The sequence below is a fragment of the Anas platyrhynchos genome, chromosome 3 (assembly GCF_047663525.1).
Source record: "Anas platyrhynchos isolate ZD024472 breed Pekin duck chromosome 3, IASCAAS_PekinDuck_T2T, whole genome shotgun sequence".
NCBI classification, from domain to species: Eukaryota; Metazoa; Chordata; class Aves; order Anseriformes; family Anatidae; genus Anas; species Anas platyrhynchos.
Genome location: NC_092589.1, coordinates 88105792 through 88126644, shown reverse-complemented (window position 1 = coordinate 88126644; position 20853 = coordinate 88105792). Strand labels below are relative to the sequence as shown.

General features: G+C 37.5%; 1 long non-coding RNA gene across 5 annotated transcripts in view; it reads right to left on the bottom strand.

Annotated features, from left to right (window-relative positions):
• Positions 1 to 7796: 7796 nt before the first annotated feature.
• The window catches only part of LOC106019887 (uncharacterized), a 57388-nt gene continuing 44331 nt past the window's right edge, over positions 7797 to 20853 (bottom strand). The window contains exons 4-5 of one of the 5 annotated variants that reach the window (XR_005264751.2): positions 10741 to 11964; positions 7797 to 9148 (exon numbers count right to left, since the gene is read on the bottom strand). This is a non-coding gene — a long non-coding RNA (uncharacterized lncRNA). The other 4 variants (XR_011808490.1, XR_005264750.2, XR_011808489.1 and 1 more) reach the window with 4 other exon arrangements.

Sequence of the window (20853 nt, the reverse complement as noted above, 5' to 3'; positions counted from 1 at the left end):
TTAATATTATTTTTTATGTAAGTAACAAGGGTGAGCCAGGGAAATACCTAGAAGAAACCATAGATCTTGTCAGCTATAAGACTGTAGAACTTTGTGATGACTTAGGGGAATTATAGTAAATAGCAGACAACAAAGAACAAGATGTGCTGACTGAACAGCAAGACAAACCTAATGTATGAAATGAGAAAAAGAAATAAGAAAATAAAGAAAATGGAACAAATGTGTTTTTACAAGTCATTAAGCACCGATGGAATGAATTTGTACAAAATTCTGAAATTTCATCTTAATATTTTAGTTGAGTTTAAATATTTATTATCTTACAATGTTTATTTTAAATATTTCTCTGGAGAAAAAAAAATAAAAAACCTTATATGAATAGTAATTTTGTATTAGTGAAATTAGTTAAATTGATTAAATGGATAAAATGTTGATAATAGATTAAATTGATATATTAGTTAAATTAGTTAAATTGATGCTATTGTATATGTAGTCTATAGGAGCCTAGCAGTGTGAGAATATTTAATCTTAGCAAACAGAGATTCAGAGACATAGTTGAAACATTTCATGTAAGAAGTACTGTATATTGAATTCCCCATGTTACATCCTAAAAATACAGATGAGCAGCCTATATGGCATTTCTTCGTATTCACCCACAGTTCACTGTAAAGCACTGAGATTTTTCCTTTTCTTGTTCTAAATTCATGTTTAAAAGACATCTTACTATCTTTTGCTCAACCAATCATCAATATGCCATCACTTTATTAATTGCATTATAAATTCACTTTTAGTTCATATGATTTGATATTTACTTCACTTTTTCTCATTATTTGAAGATGAAGATGATTGGAAGACTGAAGCACCTCTCCTATAAAGAAAGGCTGAGAGAGCTGGGAATGTTCAGCCTAAAGAGAAGACTCAGGGGTGACTTCATTGCAGCTTTACAGTGCTTAAAAGGGACTCATGAAAAAGATGGAAAGCAACTCTTCGCTCAATCAGATAATGACAGGACAAGGGGGGATGGTTTTAAACTCAGATTGGGTAGATTCAGATTGGAGGTTAAGAGGAAACTCTTCACTCAGAGGGTGGTGAGGCACTTGAACAGGTTGCCCAGAGAGGTATGAGGATGCCCCATCCCTGGAGGTGTTCAAGACCAGGTTAGATGTGGCCGTGAGCAACCTGATCTAGTGGGTGATGTCCCTGCCTATGGCAGGGGGGGTTGGAACTAGATGATCTTTAAGGTCCCTTCCAACCTGAGACATTCTATGATTCTGTGATTCTGTGATTCTTAACCAAAGTAAATTTTCATAGTTTTGTTCTTGTAGAATAAAATGGAAAAGCTTTTGGTCTTCAAAGTTTTTCCCTATTTTAATTTTAATAACTCTGTTAGTTATGCTATAATCACTGAATCACAGAATCACAGAATCACAGAATCACAGAATCACAGAACTGTAGGGATTGGAAAAGACCTTGAAAGATCATCAGATCCAACCCCACTGCCAAAGCAGGTTCCTCAAAGCAGGCTGTCCAGGTAGGCGTCCAGACAGGCCTTGAATATCTCCTGACAAGGAGACTCCACAACCTCCCTGGGCAGCATGTTCCAATGCTCCGTCATCCTCACCATGAAGTTCTTTTGCATGTCAGTGTGGAACTTCCTGTGCTCTAACTTGCAGCCATCGCCCCTTGTCCTATCCCCACAAACTACTGAGAAGAGGTTGGCTACATCCTTCTGTCCCTCACCCCTCAGATATTTATATACACTGAGGAGACCCCCTCTCAGTCTTCTCTTCTCCAGGCTGAACAGACCCAGGTCTCTCAGCCTTTCTTCATAGGGAAGATGCTCCAAGCCCCATATCATCTTTGTGTCCCTCTGCTGGACTCTTTCCAGGAGATCCCTGTCTTTCTTGTACCAGGGAGCCCTGAACTGGACACAGTACTCCAGGTGAGGCCTGACCAGGGCTGAGTAGAGGGGGAGGATCACCTCCCTTGACCTGCTGGCCACACTCCTTTTAATGAACGCCAGGATCCCATTAGCCCTCTTGGCCACAAGGGCACAGTGCTGGCTCATGGTCAACCTGTCATCCACCAGGACCCCCAGGTCCTTTTCATCAGAGCTCCTCTCCAGCAGGTTGTCCCCCAGCCTGTAGTGATACTTCGGGTTGTTCCTTCCCAGGTGCAGGACTCTACACTTGCTCTTATTAAATCTCATTCAGTTTCCTCCTGCCCATCTCTCCAGCCACTCCAGGTCTCGCTGAATGGCAGCACAGCCTTCTGGTATGTCAGCCACTCCTCCCAGCTTTGTGTCATCAGCCTACTTGCTGAGGGCAGACACTATTCCCTCATCAAGGTCATCGATGAAGATGTTGAACAAGACCGGACCCAGCACCAACCCCTGGGGAACACCGCTAGTCACAGGCCTCCAGCCAGACTCTGCTCCTCCAATCACCACCCTCTGAGCTCGGCCAGCCAGCCAGTTCTCAACCCACCTTGCTGTCCACTCCTCTATCCCACACTTTCTCAGCTTTGCTAGTAGGATATCATGGGAGACAGTATCGAAAGCCTTGCTAAAGTCAAGGTAGATGACATCCACCGTTCTCCCCCCATCTACCCAGCTGGTGATGTCATCATAGAAGGCAACGAGGTTGGTCGAGCATGACTTCCCCTTGGTGAATCCATGCTGACTACTCCTCATAACCTTCTTCTCTTCCAATTGCTTGGAGATGGCACCCAGAACAAGCTGCTCCAACACCTTTCCAGGGACAGAGGTGACACTGACTGGCCTGTAGTTTCCCAGATCCTCCTTCCTGCCCTTCTTGAAGACTGGAGTGACATTGGCTATCCTCCAGTCTTCAGGCACTTCACCCGTTCTCCAGGACCTTTCAAAAATGATAGAGAGCGGTTCGGCGATCACATCTGCTAGCTCCCTTAGCGCATGCAGATGCATCCCATTGGGACCCATGGATTTGTATGCGTTGAGCCCGCTCAGATGCTCACAAACCACTCTCACGTCCACCAGGGGGGAGCCCTCCATTTCCTAGACCCTTTGTCCTATTGCCAGGGGCGAGGAGTCCCAGGGGAGTGTCCTTGAAGTAAAGGCTGAAGCAAAGAAAGCGTTTAGTTTCTCTGCCTTCTCAGCATCTCCCGTGACCAGGACACCCCCATCATTCAGCAAGGGACCCACATTATCCCTAGTCTTCCTCTTGCTGTTTACATACTTGAAAAAACCCTTCTTATTATCCTTTATCTCTTTAGCAAGCCTCATCGCTAGGTGAGCTTTAGCCTTCCACGTCTCATCCCTGCAGGCCCTGACAACACATCTATACTCCTCCCAAGAGGACAGGCCATTTTTCCACATTTCATAGACCTTCCTCTTCCTTTTGATCTTATTGATGAGCTCCTTGCTCATCCATGTGGGTTTCCTGCCCCCCTTCGCCAATTTCCTATTGCTCGAGATGCACCGATCCTGAGCATGGAAGTGCTGCTTAAATGTAGCCCAGCTCTCACAAGCACCCGTGACTTCTAGCAACCTGTCCCATGAGATACTCCCAAGTAGGTCCTAGAAGAGGTCAAAGTTGGCTCTTCGAAAGTCCAGGGTAGCAATCCTGCTTTTAGCCTTACTTCCTTTGCCTAGTTCCATGTGGAACTCCACCATCTCATGGTTGCTGCATCCCAAGCTGCCCCCAGCCTTCACATCCCTAACAAGGCCATCCCTGTTGGTAAGAACGAGGCCCAGGAGCACACCCCACCTCGTCGGCTCCTCCAACACCTGTGTTAGAAAATTGTCCTCAACGCATTGTAGGAACCATTTGGACTGCTCATGCCTGTCCGAGTTGCTTACCCAGCAGATGTCTGGGTAATTGAAGTCCCCCATGAGGACCAGCACTCGTGATCGTGAGGCTACTAGCAGCTGCTCATAGAAGGCCTCATTGACTTCCTCCTCCTGATCTGGAAACCTGCAGTAGACCCCCACCACCACGTCTCCCATACCAGCCCACCCCTTAATTCTTACCCACAAGCTCTCCACTTGTCCTTCACCCTGCCCCAGCTGGAGCTGCGTACACTCTACTCCCTCACATAAAGGGCAATTATAGCCCTTACAAAACAAAAACACCATTATAATCTCCAAGCAGCCCATAAAAAGGTATAAAAAAAAAATCTCCCTGAAAAAAAATGTACTGGTTGATAATACTGATAGTTTTTGAAAACCTTTCTCTGCAATGCAGAGAGGAAAGAGGAAACCTAGGGGCTTCCTCTTGTCTTGCTTGTCAGCAAGACAAGACCTTGTCTTGATGATCTGGAGTCTCCACACTGAGTGGGGTATATAGTTGATATTCACATCAGTAAACCTTAGGGATGTTGATGGTAGGCTGCTGGCATCCATTCTGCCTGTCCAGATTATCTCACAGCCACTTGATAACTATTTCATCTGTTTTTCCTGCTCTGTAATGCACTCTGTTTCAATTTAGGTAGCTACAATACTACAATTCAAATTAACCAAAGCCAACCAAATTCAGCAGCAACCCTGAGCTTCTGCTCTTCATGATCTGAAAAGACTTTCAATACATGGTTCATGTTGAGGACATGGGTGAGGCTCAGACCCTGGGTCACTGCTTGGGTCACTCATACCCAGTAGAACTGGGCAATCAAGCCATTCTTGACCAAAACCCTAAGAAAAGGCAGGGTTGTATGGGCAGCAACATTTCACCTTCCCACCCAGGTATTGGTTGCAATCTTCTGTCAGGGAGAGAATTATTCCAGGCAGGATTACATCATCCTGTAGAAATGAGATGACCAGGAATAGGTCCAAAACATCTGGCTATTCTCAACAATATCCCCAAGGTCATAAAAGAGCTCACTCACTGTAGCAGGGCAATAGGCAGGCTATGCCTTGTCTGACACACGGCACATATGGCTGCATAAATCACAAGGATACTCAGTCATACTCTAAGTCTCTGTTAATCATCATGAAAGATTCATTACACCATAATAGGTTACATTGTCTGAGTACTTGACACCTGATTCTAGAACTGGGGTGATTTCAACACCAGCAATACACCTTTATTTCGATATAAACCCCTTCAACTACATGTACACTTCACTTATAAGTGCTTAGTTAAAATATTCCTGGCAGACACCTGTTTAACCAATCCTTAACAGTCCCTAACAATGTAGACAAGTATTACATAACTTTCTTTAGGCAATCTATCTTGGCATTTCACTGTCTTTAGAAAGTTTTTCCTAATGTCTAGCCGAAGTTTCCTTTGCTGTAATTTAAGCCAATTACTTCTTACACTATCCACTACTGATATACTCCCTTCAGCTGTGCAGTAGCTTTTAAACGTTTGAAGATTTTTATCATGTCTCCCATCAGTCTTCCCTTCTGTAGACCAAACTATAATATTTACATCTTTTCTTATCCATTATATTTTCTAGGATCTTTCTATTCTCTGTGCTTTTCTCCTACAAAGTGATGTACACATTTCTTAAAGTAATTCTTCCCTAACTGGAGGCAGTTCTTCAGCTAAAGTGGTATTAATGAAATTCTTTATATGAAGAATTTCAGAAATTCAGTTCACCAGAAATTCTTCGTATGTTTTACAGAAGGCGTGACTCTACTGAGTCCAGTATTTGGCTTGCCTTCCTTGCTACATACTGTGATGCTATTGACTCATGTCTAGCTATGATCCACTACAACCTTAGGACTTTCTCAGCAGAACTAATAAGTAGCCAGTTGTTTCCCATTCTGTGTTTATGTAGTTGACAATTCCTGGCTAAATATAAAGATCTTCACCTGTCTTTACTCAACCACACCCTTCTTGTCTCTTATCTCTCCTTCAAAGTGCCAAGGTTCTGGTTAAATCCTAATCTCGTCCTCTATGGTGCTGTTCCAGCTCGCTGTTGTCTGCAAATGTAATAGAGTTGTACTGAGATGAACTACACATGGGTGCAAAGAACTCATGTATATCTGGCTACAGATATATTGACCTCTAGCAGCATGAGAACTGGAGAGGAAATGTCAGACAAGTGAGGGGAGTTTCAGAAGAAAGGCTAAAAGCGAGATTGCTGCCAAGCCCTTTCCACAAGAGAGCAAAAGTGGAATTGCTGGAGGGTGTTTGTTCACACAGGTGCGATAATCTTAGAGATGATAGCTAATATTCAAAAATGACAGAACATTCTTTTCTTCATTAGACTTTGCAACATTAGATGAAGAATTTTGGGAAATGAATAGCATGCTTCAAAATTAGGAAAAAAGTATAGAGAGACTTTGATAGGACATTTTCTGAAATTATACCTCTGTGACACTTCATGTGAATTCACTGGTTCCTGCCACAAAGTTCAAGACAGTCAATACAGTACAGTATACCTGGTAAGAGGTTCTGCTTAATGTAGACCCTTTGGTGAACTTTGAGTTCTATTCAGATGACCTCCTACAGGTACAAGAGTGGAGTACACGGTTGGACTTTAAATTCAAGAGAGTATGAGCTGACAACCAGGTTTGTCAGACCTTCCAGAATGAAAAGTTTTCCAATGGCTGAAATAGAGGGCTCAGGAGTTCTGTTTTAAGCCCCTACAGGAAAGGACATTTAAAAGCTTTATAAGCTTCATATTGACTTAATTTCTAAGAAAATTCTCAGTTCATCAGACTATTCTTCAGCATAGACTGTGAAGAAGCTGGAGGTAGGGTAGAGTCTCCATCTCCACTGCAGAAACTGTCACTGCAGAGTCATGGCAGAGTTGATATTTTTGACACAAATACTGGCCCAGACCCTCCACTTACTTAAATCCTGTGACCATACAATAGCCATAAGCATCAAAGGGAAAATATAGATTGGTTTCTTTAATTACTGATGCTGGCTCCTTTCCAAGGCATCACTGAAAGTTTCTGTCCCAAGGCAAATTACATTTAGTCTCCATCAGTAAATATCTGTGCCAAATGGGACAGTGTTTTGAAATAATAGGAAGTCAACAGGAAACTTTTGTTTACATAGAAGAGTTCTAGATAGATAAAATATGGCCTACCTATACATGTTTATGTGCAAGGCATGTTGTGTTTCCACTCTTTGTTTATAATTCTATGACTGATTTCAATTAATGTTGTCAACCTGAAGACAATTTATTCAAGTTTATGTAGAGTTTTATGTTGCTTGGCAAATTTTTTTCTTTTTTTCCTTTTTTTTTTTTTTATAATTTACCTTGAAATAGACTCTGTGAAACTTGATGTTTTTAGAAAGATACAAAAGCAGACAAGATATATCCATTTTTCTAAGAATATTACAACCCAAAGGAAATGCCAAAACCTTAAACAATATGTTTTTCTTTATGAGTTCATATAGACCAGAGTTTGCTTGTTTTTCTGTTACTATTTTTTTCTGGGGCTAAAACACACTATTTACTAGCTGTATTCCTCTTTCTAGATCATGTCAATTTCAGTGAGAGATTTATTCAGCAAGGTTAAACTTGTATAATTCACAAGTTAGATCTAGCAATCTAAAACATTTTAATTTTTCCAGCTCAAATTCACTGCATAGGTGCTATCTTAAAAATAAATAAATAAATAAATAAATAAATAAATAAATAAATATAATCTGTGTTACATATTATACTAGTGTATTTTCATCTACTACTTGAGTTCAAGATTAGCCAAGTTCCCCGTGAAATTTCACTATAAATGTTCAACTTTCTTTAGTATTGGTACTGGTAACTATGGACAACAGTAATGGATCTCATGAACAACAGAGATGTTTTGTGTTGTAATTTATTTATTTATTTATTTATTTTGTTTGTTTTCATCAGTAATAAATAAATTAAAAGAAAGCAATCCCTGAACCAACTGCAGAAGAACTCCACTATGATCTCTACCCTGCTTATTTCTTTCTCAGGCAACACATCTCTTCTTATTTTGGTTTTGGCTGAGACAGAATTAATTTTCTTCATAGAAGCTCACACAATGTTGTATTTTGGAGTTTTGATGAAAACAGTAGTGATAACTGTTTTTAGTTGTTGATTAGTGCTTACACAGAGGAAAGGGTTTTTCTACTCCTCATGCTGCCCTGTCAGCAAGGAGCTGGTGGTGTACCAGGACCTGAGAGGGGACCAAGCCACGACAGCTGGCCCAAGCTGGCCAAAGGGATGTCCCACACCAGGTGGCATCATGCTCGGGAATAAAACTGGGGTAAAGAAGGAGGAGAGGGGGACGTTTGGAGTGATGGTGTGCATCTTCCCAAGAAACTGTTACACATGATGAGCACTGATTTTCTGGGAGTGGCTGAACTTGCTGCAGGAGTAGCAAATTAATTTCTTGCTTTTCTTTGCTTGCAAGTGCAATTTTTGTTTTACTTAGTAAACTGTCTTTATAACAATCCATGAGTTCTCACACTTTTACCTTTCTAATTCTTTCCCCCATCCCATCTGGGCAGAATGAGAGAGAACAGCTGTGTGGTGCTGAGCAGCCTGCTGGGTTAAATCACAACACTCCTTGAGGCGCTTCTTGTCAAACTCTGGCCAAGTGCCCATAGTCTTCTTTGTGGAACTGTATTATGTCTGTTAATGATCTCCAGATAGATTAGATTCATTGTGGGGTTTTGTTTGTTTGCTTGTTTTGTTAATGGTTTCTGTTGCTGGTTTGGTTTAGTTTGCTTTGGTTTGGTTTGGTTTTGTCTTGAATGTTTTTAGTCCTCTCAAAGAAGTTTTTCAATTAGTTTCACATGAATCCTTAAGGCTTTATAACTTCGTTTTTAGTGGTCATCATGCCTTTCACTGTCATTCCTTTAAAAATATATTCTAGAACACAAAACAAAGTTTCTCCTTCTTACATATAGATATCTTCCAGCAATTTTAGGGCTTCCATTATCTATCTCACATTTCCTTTACCCTCAGCAGGCTTTCATGAACCTTCCCAATTTCTTTTCTATGACCCAAATTTTCTTGAACTCCTTTCAGTCTCTTACCTTCCACATTAAGACATATGTCTATACTTTCATCGCTTCCTCTTTATTCATATCTTTCCAGTTTTCTCAGGCATGGATACAGATATTCCTTATATTTGAAAAGATCCTATTGAAATGCTGTTGATGTCAGTCATACTTCCCATAGGCAAGTTCTCACTGTCAAGACACAGGCTGTAGAGAATGATGATACTGCAGCAAAAGCTCTGCAGAAAGTAAAAGGAACCATTTTACATGAAGAAGGTTTCATGAAGTTTGAAATAATAAATCTGAGATCATGTGAGATATAGAAAACTCTCAACTGAATCTCATAAGACATGTAATAAAATCATAAAAATTGGCAACACTCTTGATCCACCTCATAAACTCTATACAAATATAAACAGATGTAGATAGCATAATTGAATTGATTGGGAAGTTTATTACCCCAGGAGTCATTCTGAGAATCAAAATCAGACACAGATCCATTGAAATCTAATTGATTTGTAAATCAACTCAAAAATACTATAAAGCCTTTGCACTCTGAAGGTTACTCATCATACTTTCCTATACTGATAATATTTTTCTATTCCCCCTTGTAATCATATGAAATATTCATTTTACCAATGATAAAGAGAAAATTGAAGCTGGGATAGGACAAACAAAGTCCTTTTTAATACACCAGTGGAAATTTCCCTAAAAAAAAAAAAAAAAAAAAAAAAAAAAAAAGGAAATAAAATTGTTCTTTAATTAGTTTGTTACAGAAATTTTAAATGTAACTCAGAAAAATCAGTGGTTGAAAGTCCAGAGCTTTTTCAGGAAAGAGATATCAAAGGAATAACTAGAATGGAAGAAAAACAGGAAATCAGAGATATGCTGTTGAGGACACTGGAAATGTTTTCTGAAGCTATTGTGAGAATATCTTCACTGCTATCTGGACACCATACATTTTAGGAACATAAAGACAAGCTATTATAACAGTCTACAACGTCAAATGTTTGGAACATTCTTTTATTTAACTACCCTAGCAGTTCGGTCTTCTAAAGTCAAATTTTATTGAATAAAAAAATGATTTTTATATACTTACGTCTTTCATATGTTTTTTGAGATTTTTTTTTTTTTAATTTATTGCTAACATGTTGAGTACAATGGTGAACATGAGTCCTGTCCTCAGTTTGGCTGAACTCTAGCAGACAAATGACAAACATAAAAAGAAGCTCACTGTTCAATGGGATACCTTTAAAGCTTAAAGTAAAAATTCAAGACAAATGCACAAAATCAAGAACTGGCAGATGCGTTGAGCCTCAGTCAGGTTTATTCCATACAAAAAGATTTGGGCAAGGCTGTCTATTCAGGGAAGTTGGAAGGAGATCTAGAAAGCATTTCAGTTGTCCAAGAACAAGTTCATTGCCTAAATTCAATTGAAAGTCCATCTTTTGGGTGATCTTTTAATCATCTTTTAGTCCAGCTACACCTACATTAGAGACCTTGCATAACACTGGTCTAAGGCTAGACCAGTTTCTACCTTATCTAGTTATCATGTGTTATCACTTTTTGCAATGTAATAAACTCTTTCCCCAACATAAAACTGCTATCCAGAAAGACATTATCATAACTTTGTCTCTCTTGCACCCTAATATGTGAGATGTGTTTATATCATACTTCTGTGAGATTAGCTGAAAAACCTATGATAAGATTCCAACCTTCAGACGGCATGGAAGTCTGCTCTTCATTTAAGATTTAATTTCTGCATATGCGATCTAGTTTGCCTAAAATATAAAACAATAAATCATGCTAGAAAAGCAATCACTTTCCATACCTCTTGTTGAAGCTGGATCCATCGACAGTCAAAACCACAGTGGCAATGGGTACTTAACTTATTAGTGTAATGTCTCAAGAACTTTGCTGGAAAGGCAGAGAAGTGCAGTTCCAGTCATTGTTCTCTTCAGTGTTTCTGTTTCTTATCCAGTGATGATCTGAAGTAAAATGCACAAACAGTTCTGGGCACATGGCCCAGGAACCAAGCTTTTCCAAAAGCAAGCTGAGTTCTCTAACTACTACATTTCAGAGCCAGTTTGTTCTCTTGCATTCCTGGAACCAGAACCCATCATCACTCAGACTGAGGATTGCTTGCCGTGAAAAATCTTAGGTGATAGGTGCATTTTCTTCAGCTAACGCAGGCCTAATAGACAGGTCTCCCACTTCCTGACCAAGCACTCGAATTGTCAGACCAGTGTCTAAAACCTTTTAATTAAACATTGGGATCTGGGCATCTAAATCCTGTAAGTGCCTTGACCTGTAGCTTTGCTAAGATGTCAAAATTCATATAAAAAGTGAGTTTCAGGTACACCTGTCTATGGATTTGGAAGTGGGATAGGGTCTGACTTGGACATCATAACATATACAGCAAGAATTAAGGGGCCAATTTCCTCAAGTATAGGAATTAGGCCCCTCAATAATGACAGTTAACAGAAGAAAAATTACCACACCTAGGTACACTTTTTTTCCAGGATTTTCTGTATATCACTATAACCACCAGTCTTCATGCTTTAACAATGCCACCTTGGAAAATCAACATGTGTCTTCTTCACAAGCTTTCCTCAGTAAATATTTTGCTGGAGATAAACAACAAGACCGGTCTTGACAAAGCAACATAACCACAGAAGAAATGAAAATTAATGTTTATTCTCTTGAAATCAATGTCATTTTCAGTTTATGTGGCAGCCAGGTACAATGGTAATGCCTTTGAACGTAAAAGGTGATGCATAACTAGTTTTTACCATATTCAGATGCAAATTCATGTATTACAGTAAATCATGGAACTTCACAGATTCATCTATTTTATGAACTATGTTATCATTAATCACTAAACATGTGTTATGAATAAAAAAATAAATAAAAAAATAATTGTAATAGTCAATTGGAATCTTCTTTTAACCAGACTTTTCATCCATTTTGCCCACAATTCATTTGCTTCTTGCGCACTGCAAGTCTCTGACCCTAGGAGAATTTTGTTGTGCCTGTGGCTGTGCGGTTGCCGTACCTAAGCAAATTAAAAAAAAAAAAAAAAAAAAAAAAACTATAAAATTTTTCCTGGATCCATACCAACAACTTATCTTTTGAGAATGCCTGGAAATTGTAATTAAGAGTAATTTTTTCATCGCTGTTTCAAATAAAAAGCCTGCTGGAGACCACATTCGCTTCCTTCCAGTAACACTAAAAGAAGGAATGATTAAAAAAGAAAAAAAAAAAAAAGAAGATATAATGAAATATATAATGAAAGCCATCGTGTAAACTGAACCAAAGGAAAATACAGAGGCTGGGAATTAATTAATGAAGCTATTTGTATCAATCTGTCAGAAGGAAATGAGAGGCAGATAGTGGGCATGAAGAAACTGAGGAGGCATCAAAACTATTAGTGAGAGTGTAGCCTTGAAAGAACATAGGAGTGCGAGAAAGGAGTTTTTTAGGTAGAGCTCAAAATAGAATGTTAGGAATGTGAAAGCAGCACAGAGAAATTCCCCTAGGTGTTTTATTCCTACTATGTTCTGGAAAATAGAGTTTTGTGTATGGGATTTGGTAAATTATCATATGAAAGAAATAATACTTACTAAAATTTTCTGAACAGAAACAAAAAACAAAACCCCAGATATTGACCAATTTCTCAGGCCAAGTAAATTTCATGTTAATTTAATTCTTAGGATTAAATTTCCATTTATAATTCCATAACCAAGTGTGATAGTCCAATCCCAAAATAATATTTTGACTAGTTGCATGACTCCTGTCATTGTCCTTCTGCCATTGTTCAAAAGCTGAAGTGGTGCCGGAGTGCTCTTCTCGTCTTTGCTTCAGCTCTGAGGGATAATACAAGAAACACAGTTTTGAACTCTATGGCTGCATGCAACTGAAGTGAAAGATGACAAAAGGCAACTTCTACAAAGGAAGTAGTTACAGAAATGGTGTCTCTGCATATCTAGTATTAAAACAGGAAAGGACTTGTGGAAACATTTCCACTTAAAGTTTTTGATTTAAGAAAATGAAATTAAGAATTCTTTCTGTTCTAGAATAATATGAAGAGTTTAAGCCCTGTTTCCATGAAATTCATGAAGCTCCTATAATTCAAATGTTCAAGAACAAACAGTCAGTCAGTGAATAACAAGACTCAGAATTTGGAATTCATCCTGTCTGTGAAAAAGCTTCAACCTCTCCTAGGCAAGAGTTATCCACACAAAGATGGGAGTACTTTGCATCCATCAATATAAACACATTTGGAGCTTTTCCAATAAGAAATTATTGGAGAATCCCAGCGAATTCAAATTTCACACTGTGCCAGTGATAATTGCTTTTACCTACAGTTTGCATTCAATTTATAGCAATTTCTTGCAGCTCATATTTTACTAATTAGTGTGTGAGATGTCATTCTTGTAAAAGGCTGTCAAAAACCTTATTAAAGATCACCCAATTGTATTCACTTCTTCCATTCCCACCTTTCTTAGATGCCACATAACTGGCATCTAACTGGCAAAGTCAAAGGATCATTACTTTGGAGTGGCTTGTTACAATAGAGCTATATGAGTGTTTTCTCTCAGTCTTGTTATATTATGTGCATTGTATGTGTCAATATTCACAAGACATCTGCACCAACACCTTTCCAGATAATAATGTTTAAAAATGCATATTGACTAAATTCAACAAGAACAAGAACAGGACCCTAGGAGAGTTATCGCCTACACCAGTCATCATCATTACCAGACTTATTACTTGGTACAGATAATTGTGCTTTGTGTAATTAAACAATATAATAGCATCACGAATACAGTTTTCTTGTAGACCATTCTTCTATAAGCCATTCTTCTAAAAAGAAAAAAGAAGAAAAAAAATAATAATTTTGAGAAAGGTGTAAGTTTCTTATGAAATTCAATTCCAATGTTTGTTCTAAGAGCTCTTGCCCATTTCGTTATCTCTATTTATTAATTAGTAACAGCTATTAAAAAGAGCATGTTAGGCTGAGGGCCCCTATGACTTGGAGTACTGTGGTGCAATACAATAATGGAAGAAGGTCTGGGGGAGAAAATAGTAATTTTGGCTTGTGTTTAACTTGGTCGTAATATGCCCATGGTATGGTGATATTTCATACTTCATTGGTAATTAGAAGTTCCTGATCAGAGATAAGCTTTTACTACAAAAAATGTTATTGGTTGAATCTCAGCTGAGATGATAGACAGTTCATTTTATTAATCTGTTTTGTGCTTTTGATCCAAAAACAAATTAAAATAGAATTAGGTTTTAATAATTATGTTTTCACGTATCTTTCATCTTGATATGTTGTGAAAATTATCCTCTGAAGGTTAATTAATTAAACTCACTGCTCAGCAAACATTCAGGCAAGATTTTCTTTCAACTTGTTCTTACTTGTGGTCAGGAGGAAACCCATCAGGGTTAAATCTAAAGATTTATGTGCTGATTATTCTTTCAAACAAATTAGTGGACTTATTCTGAGTCCTCCTTCTGCCTCTGTATAAAAGCAACATTACTCCATCGAAACTAAAGTATATGTGATCAGGTCTTAATTGATATAAATTATTTTTATACCATAAATTTCCCTTAAGTCTTGGCCACAAGTCAGGGTTAGTTAATCATATAATAATTTAGGTTGGAAAAGACCTCTAAGATCATCTAGTCCAACCTTAATTAGCTTTTATTGTTGAATGTTCTTGTTATTGAGATTTGTTTATTCCATCATTTCTGTAGGTAAAGGTCACTGATAACTCCACACAGGTCTTGTAAGATTTTTTTTTCATTATTTTCTCTGCTTATCTGGTGAAATTTTAAATGACCATACCAGCCCAAAATGGAAATCACCTTTCTTATGATACTACTGCTCTTCTTTGGATGCCTTCAAAGTAACTGATCAGTTCTATGACAAAGATAAGAAAGTCTTCACATTTTGAAAGTGAATCCCTTGAATTTATTTTTTCCATACTATCTGCTGATTAAGTTCTCTTGTACCAAAGGTAAAGACACGTAAATGGTTGAAGAGTTGAATGTCTCTTGGTGGAGCCCTCCTCCACAATGAGAGACCAGCCAAGCAAGATTTAACCTTGACACATTTGCAACCTACACCGTTTTAGACCATCTACCCACCATCTCCAGAAGAGCACAAGTTTCTGCTCTACCGCGTGTCATGGACACCAACTCCACATCCCTTACACAGCAGTACTGGTGATAAGAAAGATAAGCCAGTTACAAAATGCAAAGTTAAAACATAGCAGCTAGTCCACTTTATGTCTTAATCTAGGCAGCTGGTGAAGCATTTGTCCTAAAGGAAATGTTTATATTTTCTCTTCAGTCAATAGAGATAAATAGAGCTCTTGAAGGAGAAAAATACCATACATCTCAATGTAAGCACACAAGTTCAATGGGCTGTAATCTGCCCTAAATTTATAAAATAAGACTATTTTCTACCTTCAGGATACTGGGAAGCACACTGAGTCTGCAATTTCTTTAATATCTTAAAAGATAAAAGACATTTAAGGTTCCAAGAAGATATCCCATTTCACATGAAATAACTGTTATCTAATATTCATTTTACTGTCATTATGGCCACAATAGTATCAAATTAAGCATTTAAATAACAGAGAAATAAAATGTCTTCAAGTAGGTATATAATGCAAAATTTTACTTCCATATTATTGTCACATGTGACTTCTGATTTTCTTTTCCATAAATGTGCTTTTTTAACCTTTTATACAGCAATTCAACAATAACACATTATAACATTCCTACAGCCTACTTTTATTTTTAAAGTTTTTTGTTTGTTTGTTTGTTTTGTTTTTTTATTTTATTTTATTTTTTTTTATTCCAGAGCTCTACTACTACCAGGTAAGAAAGTAGACTCCAAAAAAAAATAAATAATAATAATAATAATAGAAGAAATTAACCTTGTCAGATTAATGTGTGTTAATTCCACCAGCAAGTATTCAAAAATATGAATTTAATTGAAGAAACAGACTGAATTTTTTAAATGACCTTAAAAAATTCCATAATGTGTGAAATTTGAATGCACCAGAACCTGAATACATGGTTCTGAACCCAGACATCCAGATTTGGCAAAGTACTTGTTTCTCTCTACTGGACGAAGTACTAATGCCTCTTTAGTGCCAACAGTTCTTAAAGTATATTCTTCTACATTTTAAAGTGGAAAACCATAATCTTTCTTCCCTCTGTCTCTAAGCTATATCTTACCCCCAAAATAATCAATTTTTGCTATAATTTTGCTTTAAATTAAAAAAAAAAAAAAAAAAAAAAAAAAAAAAGCCTTTTTATTATGATTGTCTTATAAAGCAAAATACCTTTCCCATTAAAATTTCTAAGATGTTTGCTCTTGACTAGACGGTCATTGATTGAAATATGATGAATTTCTGCTAGAAAAACATCAGTGATCAGAAAGTAATGCAATTGCCTTTACATACTGACTTCTCATCAAAAGCTTCAAATTTATTTAAAGCTTACAGCACATAATTTAGAAAACAGATTCCTTTAGAGGTACTTTTACAGAGTCATTTTAATATTGTATCACACAGTACCTCAAATTTTCATCTGGCAAGAGCTCTGTGTGCCAACATTATATTTAACCAATGGACAGCTGAGGACAGGGAACTTCAGAGTGGTTTCCCTGGGGTAGCACAAGAAGCCCTAGGGAACAGTATAGGTCAGTATTGTTGTCCAAAAATGATATCCCGGGGTATTGCTGTCCTGTCCTCTGCTTGAACAAATGACATTGTAAGTTTATGTTGGTAGAAATTTACATACCCAAACATGTTTTCAGACTTATTTTGTGAGAGTGTGCTATATTACTTGTACAATCTCAGTGATCTGAGCATCTCTACTACTTCCAAGAAGAGAATTCTGTACCTCTCTTGCTTCTCTGAGTTGAGTTTTGAAGTAGTTTGCTGAACCCATGCATTCTAATAAAGGCTTAAAGACAAAATAGTAGTATAAGGAAAAGAAGATATAAAATAAATAAATTACTTAAAGAAAGAGAGAAAGAAAGAAAGACATGAAAAAAAAATCCACAAATGCTGAGACTATTTTTAGTTGGCTCAGACTCAGAAAAAGCTAGTATTTCCTGTTTGAGTTTTCTTTCCAGAAACCCTTAGAATCCCGTTCTTATTTTCTTGGGTCCTCAAAAGGATAGTGGAAAAAAAGTAAATTATAAAATAAAAGAGCATTTATGTGAAAACATATCTGTACAGAGCTGAAAAAGAAAATATATTTCTTTGTCAAAGTTTTCAAAGAAAACTGCTAGCACATAACCAGTTTTGTAAATTGAACAAAAATTAACTATATTCTGTAGGAATCTGATATTTTTATTATTAAATATGTGTTCATGATTTCTTTTTGTTAATTACTATGTATACATTTCATTTGCATTTGAAAAATTATATATTATGACAAAATATCTTATGCCAGTGGCCCATCAGAAAAAACATGGTGTTATCATGTGTTTTTTTTTCTCAAAAGCTATTTTATTTCTATGGTTGTAATTATGCTGTTATTTTCAACATAATAAGTTACTTTTAGTTGTCTTCATTCCTAAGGATGAACTGTTGATGCTTTTTTTTTTTTTTTTTCACTACAGGGCTTAATTTTTTCAGTGACTAATTTGTACAGCATTTTGACACCTTTTCAGATTGGTGTGGCTAGAGAAGTGACACTAAGTAAATATCCAGAAAATAAATAAATAAAATAAAATAAAATAAAATAGTCTGTCCCAGAACAACTGAAGTTACTGTTTTCTCTGCCTTGACTGGTAACAGGTCTCTTTTATCTTCTGAAACTGAAATCTCTGTGACTATATTGATGACCATCTCAGACTGTATCTGTTAAGGGTACCCCAAGATTCCTGTCAGGATGTAATTAGTGTATCTTTTTCACCAGATGAGCTGCAGGGAGTCTTACATGTCTAAGTATGTGAAGCTAGGCATGCCGTACAAGTTAGGCACTAGATTGTCCACAGGGCAATCAAGAGAGCAGAAAACAGTTATACTGACACAGACATCCCAAGATGTTTCACTCTGGCACTGGATATAAGATGCCTGATGCCTTCCACACATGTATATACTGTTCACATACATTAACATACATTACATAAATGCATTAACAAAAATGTTAATGCATTTTGGCATGACCCACAGCTGGGCAGTTCTGAGGTCTTCAGTTTGAAGACAGAAATATGTGGAGGAAATGAAATAGATTCTCCTTTATTCCCAGCAGAGTGCAGAAGGTCTGATGAGAGCCAAACTCCAGTGTTAAGACAGGGAACTAGCAAAGTAGGATGTGGCTATGCTGGTATCTCAAGGCAGATACAGAAGAATAATACAGAAACAGAAGAAGAATATAACCTCTTTCTTACTTTTACTATATGTGAAAGTCTTCAGAAGTGGAGATTACTATTGCTCTAAATAAAGAGTGACTTTTGACTTCTGCACGATATCAAAAAACACTCCTTGCCAGTAAGCATGAATCCATGCAATTTCTAATTTGCTGATGAAAAGGCAAAGGCGGTTCAATACTGACATAGCTGATATTGTTATTTCAGTGCTCTAAATGAATTTCTACCAGAAGCCATATCAGTAAGGTTTACTAGTATGGAGTTGGTTAGAGAATTCACCCTATTGAAATACCATCTATCCCTAAACACTTAATTCCTATCCATTTTCCTTGTAAATGGCACAGCACATGGGTCCACAAGGCACATCCTGTGTATCTTGTATATCTTGTATATGTGGTACATCTTGTATGTGTTTTGATGCCAACTGACATCATCAGAGGGCTTTGGGTATAAATAACATCTCTGAGGATATAAATAATTCTCTCTGAAATGATAGTACAATCTGCAGGGTTATTACTGAAACCAGGTATGATTTACTTGTCATTCAATGACAAAATAGAATTGTTTCACTAACACAACATGTCCAAGGCTGTAGACATGAGAAAATAATCAATGTCTATCGATCGATCTTTCGCATTTGTGTTGGGCAACTTTGTACTTTCTTAGGCACATTTATTACATATCCAACACTGCTATCACTCCCTTAAGAAAAATGAGAAAGCTCTGAGAATGAGAGATCACAGAAAATAAGTCCTACAGGGAGCTCAGCAAATCATGTGGTTAATTCCTCTTCTCTAAAAGAGGACCAACAAAACAGTGTCATTCTTAACTGTGGTTCATCTACCCTGTTTTTAAACCTTGAAGGATCCACCATCTCCCTATGCTCTGTTCAACAATATGTTGATGTTCCTGCCTTTTATCTCTCCAATACCAATCTAAATCTTTCTATATAGATTTTACCCCACCACCTCTTACATGTTTGCAATGAGGAACCATCTATTCCCTTCTTCATATTAACAACCATCTAGCCTCTGTCTCCCTAAACATCTCACATTCCTTTGACTCTCTTTCATACATTATGTTATTTCAGGTATCATTCTTACTCTATTTTTCATTGATTTCTTCAGCTGATCCACCTCTTTCTCAAAGACCAAGTGCCAGAAATGGACATAGTGCTTCAATAGAGTTTCTTTTAGTGTCTACGTAAAGAAAAAATATATTTCATATTTTTGCTTTATACAGAGCTGTATGATATTGTAGTTTCATAGTCAATGCATCTGCAAACCATGTAGTGGTTGTTGTCTAAATGTGACATTTTACTTTTGCTCTAATCAAAACAGTAAATTATTTTTGCTAATTTTTCAACATCAAGGACTTTGGGGATGTTGACTCTCCTTGACTGTATTAGACTAGATCACAAACTGTCAAAGTTTAGGTAAGATGAACCTAACTAAACATTTTGCACTGATCCCTAGTGAACAGTATCCTTTTCAGACAGTGTCTCTAATATGATAAGTTAATTTTGAGTTCTCTGTCTGTCCTACAGATTTCTCATTTTGCCATCATTTTTGGCAAACCATTTTGGGAAAAATATACATGTTTTTAGAGCACAAAACCTTTTAGTAAATAGAGAAATTTGAACAGTTTTAGGTGTAGGAAAAACTCTCACTTCATATTTCCTTCCATTTTGACACCAAACCAATGACAGCTGTTCTCTGATTTTCCTTCAGCTAACTGTGCATCATATCTGACTATTTCTTATTGACCACATTTCCCTCGTTGCTTAAGAAAATATTACATAATGACATGAAAACTGTTAATAGAGCCAAGTAATATCACACCTACAATTTACTTCTTATACACAAGGGCTGTTACCTCTTCCAAGAATGAAATTAAATGGATCTGAAATCATTTGTTCTTGATAAATCCATTTTGATTTTAGTATTGCTTCAAGGCATAAATAATTCAGACACCATGCCTTGTGTTTACAGTTCAAAATGGTCACGATGAGGGGTCCAATGCTGTCTATAACTGACTTACAGGTATGAAATATAGACTGGCTTTGTCTGCACTTCACTTGCTGTGAACACAGCATTCTCCTCCACACCAATACTGTGGAGCCTGGAGGGCTCCCAGCTCTCCTAACTGTGTACCTCCTCAGCTACTTTTAGTACACTATGCCCCCCCCCACCTTTTCTTTCCCGCCTCTGCAGGCCATGCAAAGGCAAGGCAGCAGCCTTTGTTGGAAGAAGGTGTGATGTGGTTGGTGCCCCAGCCTGGCAGATCAGGGGATCCACACAAAATTGCTTCTTACACCAGTGATCCTCTCCTGTGGGCAGACACAGCCACTGTTGCAGGTCTGCTTCGTGACTACTCAGTCACTCTTACTTAATGTCAGAGTCTGTTTTTTTCTTTCCGTCTGTATTTCTCTTCTTGAGGAAAGACATCACAATATTTCTGCAGTCTTGTATAACTCCAACCTCTTCTCATAATTTTTCAGAGGAAATCATGAATGTCTCCAGGCATGGGTCTCACCTG